Genomic DNA, 8576 nt, shown 5'->3' with positions numbered 1-8576 from the left:
GGAAAGCTATGAATGTCTTGTGTGGTCTAGACCATAAATTAGTAGAAAAGAATCAATCCTAGAGGTAGCGGGATGAACTTGATTTTAGATATAGCAGGAGAGACCTGGCCAAGAGAAAGAAGACCCTGTAATGCATCCATTTCACAACCCAGTCTGGATTTGCATGACTTGTAAACTTTCATTATGTGCAGCAGCTGAGATTCCAAGGTTTAAGCATTACTATCACAGAGCCTAACCCGTTCTTTTTTTTTTAATTAAAAAAATTTTTTTAATTAAAAATTTTTTATTGAAGTATATTTGATTTATAATACAATGTTGTGTTAGTTTCAGGTGTACACAAAGTGATAGTTATATATATGTGTGTATATATATATAAAATGATATTTATATATTGTTATGTATTCTTTTTCAGATTCTTTTCCATTATAGGTTATTGCAAGATATTGAATATAGTTCCCTGTGCTATACAGTAAGTTCTTGTTATTTATCTATTTTGTATATAGTAGTGTATATCTGTTAATCTCAAACTCCTAATTTATCCCTCCCCCGCCCCTTGCCCCTTTGGTAACTATAGTTTATTTTCTAAGTCTGTGAGCCTATTTCTGGTTTGTAGATAAGTTCATTTGTATCACTTTTTTTAGATTCCACATATAAGTGATATCATATGATATTTGTCTGACTTACTTCACTTAATATGATAATCTCTAGCTCCATCCTTGTTGCTGCAAATGGCATTATTTCATTCCTTTTTGTGGCTGAGTAATATTCCATTGTATAGATGTACCACACCTTCTTTATCCATTCATCTGTCGATGGACATTTAGGTTGCTTCCATGTCTTGGCTATTGTCAATAGTGCTGTTATGAACACAGGGGTGCATGTATCTTTTTGAACTAGAGTTTTCTCCAGAATATGCCCAGGTGGGGTTGCTGGATCATATGGGAGCTCTATTTTTAGTTTTTTTGTTTGTTTGTTTTTTGCGGTACGCGGGCCTCTCACTGTTGTGGCCTCTCCCGTTGCGGAGCACAGGCTCCGGACGCGCAGGCTCAGCGGCCATGGCTCACGGACGCAGCCGCTCCGCGGCATGTGGGATCCTCCCGGACCGGGGCACAAACCCGTGTCCCCTGCAACAGCAGGTGGACTCTCAACCACTGCGCCACCAGGGAAGCCCCTATTTTTAGTTTTTTGATGAACCTCCATACTGTGCTCTACAGCAGCTGCACACATTTACATTCCCACCAACAGTGTAGGAGGGTTCCCTTTTCTCCACACCATCTCCAGCATTTATTACTTGTAGACTGTTTGATGATCACCATTCTGACCGGTGTGAGGTCATACCTCATTGTAGTTTTGATCTGAGCCTAGCCCATTCTAACCAATAGATACTCACTTCTCAGGCTGTCATGAGGATCGAATGATGTTCACGCAGGGCGCCTAGGGCAGTGCCTAACTTCTTGCCTGTGATCAGTAAACGGTGCGCCTCCCTCACCCAAGCTGCACCCACTGGTTCATCAGCATAGGTGTGAAGAGGCTCACCTCTCACCCCAGTGGCATGTTGTTCCTGCCTCACCTCTCTGAATGTCGTGACAGCCTAGGAATGTTATAGAGCCTGTGGAGGCATATGCAAATGCCACTGCCAGATTTATAGAGTTGATAATAGAGCTTTTGGGCTAACAAAGGCAGTGTTCGAGTCAAAGGGTGCAGAGCATTTTGATGCAAATGTATGAAGAGGTGTTTTGTCTCCTAGTCAAGCCTTCCTTGGCTGAGATAATAAACAACTGAGGCAGCCTGGTCCTGTCCTAGGGCTGTTTATCAGTTATGGCATCCAGTGGAGAGACAGCCAGCTGGGTCCTACCAGGCCACTTGCTGGAACTCGGGAAATACCTTGGGGGGAAACAAATACTTCCTGGAAGGAACTCATCCCATTTGTTCCCTTCTGGACACTAGGGAAGGGTGCCAGGCTGAAGTCCCTTGTCTGCGCCAAACTAGCTGTGTGCTCTGGGAGTGTTCTGCTCACACGAGGACTTCCTTTCTTCCTCTGATGCACTGGGTGAATCAGAATAGAGCAGAGCTTTGCACATTTCCTGCAGCAACAGCAGAACCTTATGCAGAAATCCAACACAAAGAGCATAAAAGTAACAGTGTTTAGGTTGAAATAGGAACAAGGGCTGAGAGACGCTCCACGGCCACCCCTCCCGGCAGCTCTGCAGCATCCTGCGCTCTGCAGGAGAAGGTTTGAAAACTTCAGGCACAGACCATCTTTCAGGTCCCTCTGAGCTCTGATATTCCGTGACTCTCCAGTTTCTATAATGTGAGACTCCCCCCATAGTGGGACCCCAAGCTGCCTACTTTCATGGTTCTTGCTTCCCAAAGGTCAGTTTTTCTCAAATCTAAAGATGGGATTCTTTTCTTTGAAGGGACTGGAAAGATGGTCTTTAACAACTCAAGACCAGCTCCTGTTCCTGAGTTCCTACCTCTCTCCCTCTTCCACTCTGGAGAGACAATGAAGATTATAATATGAACAATCTCCTGTGGTTTTATAGTACTTGTAGTTTACACAAGTCATTGTAAAGCCTTTATTTAGTTTAAGAATATGGAAAAGGATGAGAGAAGATCAGGCCACCCCCCTTCCCCTAGTAGAGGATCCACAGATACAGCTCACAGAATGCCCCGGGGGCTCTGTGAGGGGTGGGGATGCTGGCCAGGTCCCATCATTAACCTTCCTCTTTGAAGCCCTCTTGACTGCACCTCTACTTCCTTCTTGCTACCGAAGGTCTGACTTTCCTCTTTCTGGATATTGCTTTCCGTTGCAGTCTCCTTGACCCTCACTTCCAGCTCTGCTCTGGACACTGGCTCTGGTCTCGATGGCGTTATTCCTCACTCCTACAGAAAGCAGCCCGAATCTAGTGCCCTGGTCCTCTAGAGAGTAGGAGACCCCTCCCCAAAGTCATTCTGGGCACCATGTATGTTGGATTCTGCTACCTCTTTACAGGCACAGCCTAAGTGCCCTCCCCTACCCGCCCTGCATCTATCCTACTTGGAGCCCTCCCAGCTACGGAGGCTCTGTCCCATCCTTCCTTTCCAGTGAGACATGCAATATCATCTTCACAACTATGACCTTAATTTCTGTGCGGCTTTTCTCATTCTCCACCCCTGAAATAAGCCTTTGAAAGTGTCAGATAACCCCCTCCAATTTCAGCTGTGACACCTGCAGGTGAAGCTCTTACCTGGTTCTGCCTGTTTCTGTCAAGAAGAAAGTAGGAGAAAAGAAGGAAGGGGAGAGGGTAAAAAGGTGGTTTGCCAGTGCCCTTTAGCCTCGAGATATGGATTTTATTTATTCCTCTTCTCTTGAAAGGAAAATGGAAACTATGAAGAGGACAGCTAAAACAATAGGACCGCTAATATGAGTAGTACAGCTGGCCCTTGAACAACACGGGTTTGAACTGTGTGGGTCTACTTATATGAGGAATTTTTTTCAGTGGTAAATCCTCTAGTACTAAAGGGTCCGCGGTTGGTTGAATCCGCAGATATGGAACTGCTGGATACAGCATGCCAGCTGTAAATTACATGCAAAATTTAGACTGTACAGAGGGTCAGCCACTAATGCCCCACTGTTCAAGGGTCAGCTGTGTATTCTGTGCCAGGAGTTGTTGTAGTCCCACGTTACCTATTTGATCCTCACAGCACTGTGAGCAGGCAGCCTCGTTGTCCCTGCCTTCTTCTCGCAAAGTAATGTAGCGGATCTAGTGTCGGACGAATATGAATTCCAGTGCAGCTTTGCCACTTTTTGGCTTTTCAACCTTGGAAAAGTCACTTCATTTCTCTGAGCCCCAATCTACCCTATGTGCAATGGAAATGATAATGCTTCGTGTCTCACAGGATAATTGCAAGGATTAAAGGAGATTTTCATCTTAATGTTTAGCACAGTACGGGACATAATCAATACATATTGGTACTTTTCTTCATTCATAAACTTACTCAATTCTTGAGCATTACAGAAATTAAGAGACCTTAGTGACAAGGGTAAAATCATAAGTTAAATGGATCTCAAGCCATATGGATCCAATTCATTCATTCATTCATTCAACAAATGCTGTCTGAGCAACAGCTATGGGTCAGGGACTGTGCTAGGACACAGGGAATACAGTGATGAACAAGACAGGCAAGTCCCTTCTTTTATGGAGCTTATATTCTAGTGAGAAAAGCTGACAATAAACAAACAAATCATGTTAAGTATCTTGAAGTAGATACAATAGGGACAATTTTATGTATCTCCATAAGTCAATACACATAAGTGCATGTTTATACATTCTTCACACATGGGCACACACATGACACACACATACATATGCACACAGATGACATACGCGCAGGCACCAGTCACATGCAGACTCACAAACTCTCACACATGCTCCTTCACATGTATGTTTTTTTAGTGCTTCTTTTTACACCATCTTTACACTAAGCCAGAGGAATCCACTGCTTTCGGGAGGGTTAGGAGACTGAAAGCAGGAACGCTGAGAAGGATTCCATATGGAACTTTTGATTTCCAAAATAGTCACCCCAAACATAAAGAGACTGGAGATGTCGGGCAAGGCAAGTTCCCACCTGAGAAGGGGAGGAAGTGGACTATTCTTCATAGCAGGAGGAAGCAGAGAGACCTGGAGGCTCCCATCCAGGCTGGAGATGCTGCCTTCGCCTCTGAGAAGCACCTTCCCCACACAGAGCCTTGAGTCAGCAACAAGGTGGCGCAATGCGATAGAACCCCATGTGAGTGACAGCGGGTGTGACAATGTCCAGCTAGTGCCCCTCTTCTCCACCTTCTCTCGCATGTTCATGGTGAAGTGGAGCCAGTAGAGCAGCAGGAGCAGGGGGAGGCTCATTGATGGATGGCCCCAAGGTGGTGCTGCCAGCCCCCATCCTTAGGCAGTCCAGAAGTCCCCAAGTACACTGGGGGAGGGGCTGGTCCCTGAGGTCCTGAGTGGACAGTGGACCCACAGAGGTTTGAAGCTGGAGAAAGAGTCCACAGAGAGCTGCGTCACCGTAGCTAGAGTGAAATGGCAGGGATTTTAGCAGCTTGTCCCACCTGACATCCAAATGAACCAGACAGGATTAGGCATACCTCAGAGGACACTAGGACGCACACTGGTGACCCAGTATTAGACCAAACTGGCCACACTACAGTGGAAACATCAGGAGATGAAGCACACAGAGACCACCTTCTCCCAGTTCTGGCAAAAGCATCCCTGAGTACCTAGACAGTATCTGGGAAAATGGATGGAGAGAGGAGAACAATGGAAAGGGGAAGGGGATTGTTCTGAGAGAGAGCTTGGACTTAGAATGGATGGAGCATTTTCCCAAAAGAGGCTGAACTTACCTGAAATAAGCTGTTTTAGAACGGAGGAGGGTGAGTTTATATTCTCCCCATCACCTACGACCGTTACTCGTTCCAACAGCCGAATAAGGAGGACTCTAGGGAAGACTGAGATCTCCTACAGAGAAAAAATTAAGCTATTGTTTTGCATTTCTGAGTTGTAGTGTGTAAATTTCAACTCCTGTACGTAAACAACAGCAAGAGCGAGACACTGAGCAAGAGGATTGTGGGAAAGGGAGATTGACATTCTTAGCTAGTGTGGTCAGGGCAGGTCTTGCTGAGATGGTGACATTTAAGCAATGACCTAAAGAAGGAGCCAGACACACAAAGAACCTAGAAAAAAAAAGGATTCCTGGCAAAGAGAACAACATATAGAATGGCCCTAGGGTGGCAAAGAGCTTGACATGAGCCAAGGAGATGGAAGGAGGAGGGTGACCTGACGTGGGATTGGAAATGTAAACAAGGAGCGGATCATTAAGTTCTCATTGACTACAGTGGAAAATATTGAAGGGCTTTCTGTAGGGCAACCATAGGATCCAATTTGTATATTTTTATTTTTATATATATATTTTTGCGGTATGCAGGCCTCTCACTGCCGTGGCCTCTCCCGTTGCGGAGCACAGGCTCCGGACGCGCAGGCTCAGTGGCCATGGCTCACGGGCCCAGCCGCTCCGCGGCATGTGGGATCCTCCCGGACCGGGGCACGAACCCGTGTCCCCCGCACCGGCAGGAAGACTCTCAACCACTGTGCCACCAGGGAAGCCCCAATTTGTATATTTTTAAAAGATCCCTCTGGTGATGCATGGATAGTATTACAGAGGAACTTTGAGCAGAGGGTCTGTTGGGAAGCTCCGGACATACCCCATGCAAGAGATGATGGTGGCTTTGACTAGGGCAGCAGGAGAGAGGGAGAGACATGGATGAATTCACAAATATTGTGGAGGGAAACTCAGCCAGATTTGCCCATTGCTGGTGAATTGGGTGTGAGGTAAGGGAGAAGGAGAGATGCAGAATGATGGCCAAGTTTTTGGCTTAAACTGCTGGGTAGAAGCGGCTGTCATTTATTGAGATGGTGAACACTGGCTGTGGAGATATTAAAAATCTTGCAGCAAATTGTTACCTCCCTGCCATCAAGAGGTAGGTCCTGGCTCCTCTCCCCTCGAATCTGGTGACTGCATTGACCAATAGAGTATGGCAGAAGTGACTATGATGTCCAAGATCGGGTCATAAAAGACCAGGAAGTGTCCCTCTTCTTAACTGGAGCATATGCACACTCTCGGGTCCCTAGGTTGTCACTGTCCCACTTATTTTGGCTGTAAAACAAATTACACAAAATTTTCATGGTGTCAAGCAACCACATACTATGCTCACGGATTCTGAAGGTCAGAAATTCATACAGGACACAGTGAAGAATGCTTGTCTCCACTCAGCCATGCTGGTGGCTTGAAGGCTGGGGGCTGGAGTGATCTGAAGGATCTCTCACTCATAGTGCTGGTGCCTGAGCTGGGAAAACTTGAACAGCTGGGGACAAGAGCAGCCTGGGCCCTTTGGGCATCTGTAACTCTGTGTAGTCTCTCCACCTGTTCCCTCCAGCATGGCAGCTTCCAGGTTGCCTAGCCTGTATGTATCAGCCCAGTACCGCAAGGCCCTTCCTAAGACTGGCCAAGGTGGAAACTTTATCACCTTTTCTAACCTATCCCTGAATGTCACACAGCATCACTTCTGTTCACTAGAAGCAAGGCACTAAGACCAGCCTATATTCAAGGAGAGGTAATTAGACTCCACGTTTTGCATGTAGGAAGTACACAGTTTCAGCCATGTAAGAAGTTTGACTACCTAAGACCATCCGGCTGGCTCCATAGGCCATATATGGAGTCTTCAGTTGAAAGTCCAGTTAAATCCAGCCTTCCCACTATGCCCATCGAGCACTGGACGTGTGAGTGGACCCTCCAGAACAGCCCATCTGCCAACTGATAATCCCCTAGTGACCTCTGTCAAAGCCGCATGGAAGAGAAGAATCACTCAGCTGAGTCCTGCCCAAATTCCTGAGCCAAACATTTATAAGATATAATAAAATGATAGTTGTTTTAAGGCACCAAGTTTCGGGGTGGTTTGTTACACAGCAGTACATAACCGTAGCACTGTTGGGGGGATCTAGTTTTGGACTTGGAGGATGGATGGGGCGAGAGAATCAAGAATTTACTTGTAAACTCTTGCTTGGGGTTAGTGTCCTGAACAAGGCGGTCAGAGAAGTGAATCTGGAGCTGCAGGGGAGGCTTCGAGGTGCCAGGGCCTCGTCAGTGTCGGGGCAGCTGTGAGTGGTGGGGAAGCACCGCCTGGCACACTCAGACTGCTCCTGGATACACTTCATTCATTCATTCCTTCATTCACTCATTCACCGTGCAGACCCAGGCAAGGTATTTAAACTCTCTGAGCCTCACTTTCCTCATTTAGAAAGTGGAGAGTTCTTGAGGACATGTGACCCAGTATTCCCAGTACAAAGGCACTCAGCGGAGCCTCTGTACCTCCGTCTTCCCTGTAAGACTAAAGAAACAGTATAAACTGAGGCCTTAGGTGAGGATGGAAACCCTCACATCCCAGTGTGATCTTAATGATGTAGAAAAGATGGCTATTTACATTATAACTGTTCTTGAGAAGAACAATGTCCTACAAAAAAATGTCAAGTCTATATAAAATGTAAAATATCGAGGTCTCAGGTGACTTCCTCAGCCCCCTCATCCTGTCTTACATGAACCTTCAAGAATCCCGGTTTGATTTTTTTTTTTTTACTCAAAATATCTGAAAAATGAAATCCTTTTTTTCTTTTTTGCTCCTGAACCATATTCACATCCCTCCCTACCCATCAGGACTTTTTTTTTCAGCTGCAACTGATAAATCTGAAAAGCTCTCCCTTCCCACCAGAGACTTTGTTTAGGAATAAGAAGGAACGAGGGTCTTGCTGTGACCTCCTTCTGCCTCTGTCTTCCTTTCTCTCATGCAGGTGACATAGAAAGAGAAGAAGGAAAATTACACATCAGGAAAGGCCCCGAATGTAAGACAGCAAACAGACACAGTGAAATCTAAACCAGGGTGAGTGACCTTCTTTCCAAGTTGGATCCTCAGTGGGAGGGTGAGAACGGGGGCGCTGCTTTATGGAAATCTGCTGTGGCCCCCCGGGGAGCAGTGAATGTGCCGTCATCAC

General features: G+C 46.2%; 1 protein-coding gene across 2 annotated transcripts in view; it reads left to right on the top strand.

The window, feature by feature from the left end:
- Window positions 1-449: 449 nt before the first annotated feature.
- Window positions 450-8576, top strand: part of KHDRBS3 (KH RNA binding domain containing, signal transduction associated 3) — a 272767-nt gene continuing 264640 nt past the window's right edge. For both annotated transcript variants that reach the window (XM_029222870.1, XM_029222869.1), the window contains exons 1-2: window positions 450-469; window positions 8376-8464. The gene's annotated coding sequence lies outside the window, so the exon portion shown is untranslated. The remainder of the gene's footprint in view (window positions 470-8375; window positions 8465-8576) is intronic.

Source organism: Monodon monoceros, unplaced genomic scaffold (assembly GCF_005190385.1).
Source record: "Monodon monoceros isolate NGI ecotype Baffin Bay Population unplaced genomic scaffold, NGI_Narwhal_1 Super_Scaffold_14, whole genome shotgun sequence".
NCBI lineage: Eukaryota > Metazoa > Chordata > Mammalia > Artiodactyla > Monodontidae > Monodon > Monodon monoceros.
The sequence above is the reverse complement of the archived record's forward strand: the minus strand, read 5'-3'. Positions and strand labels throughout refer to the sequence as shown.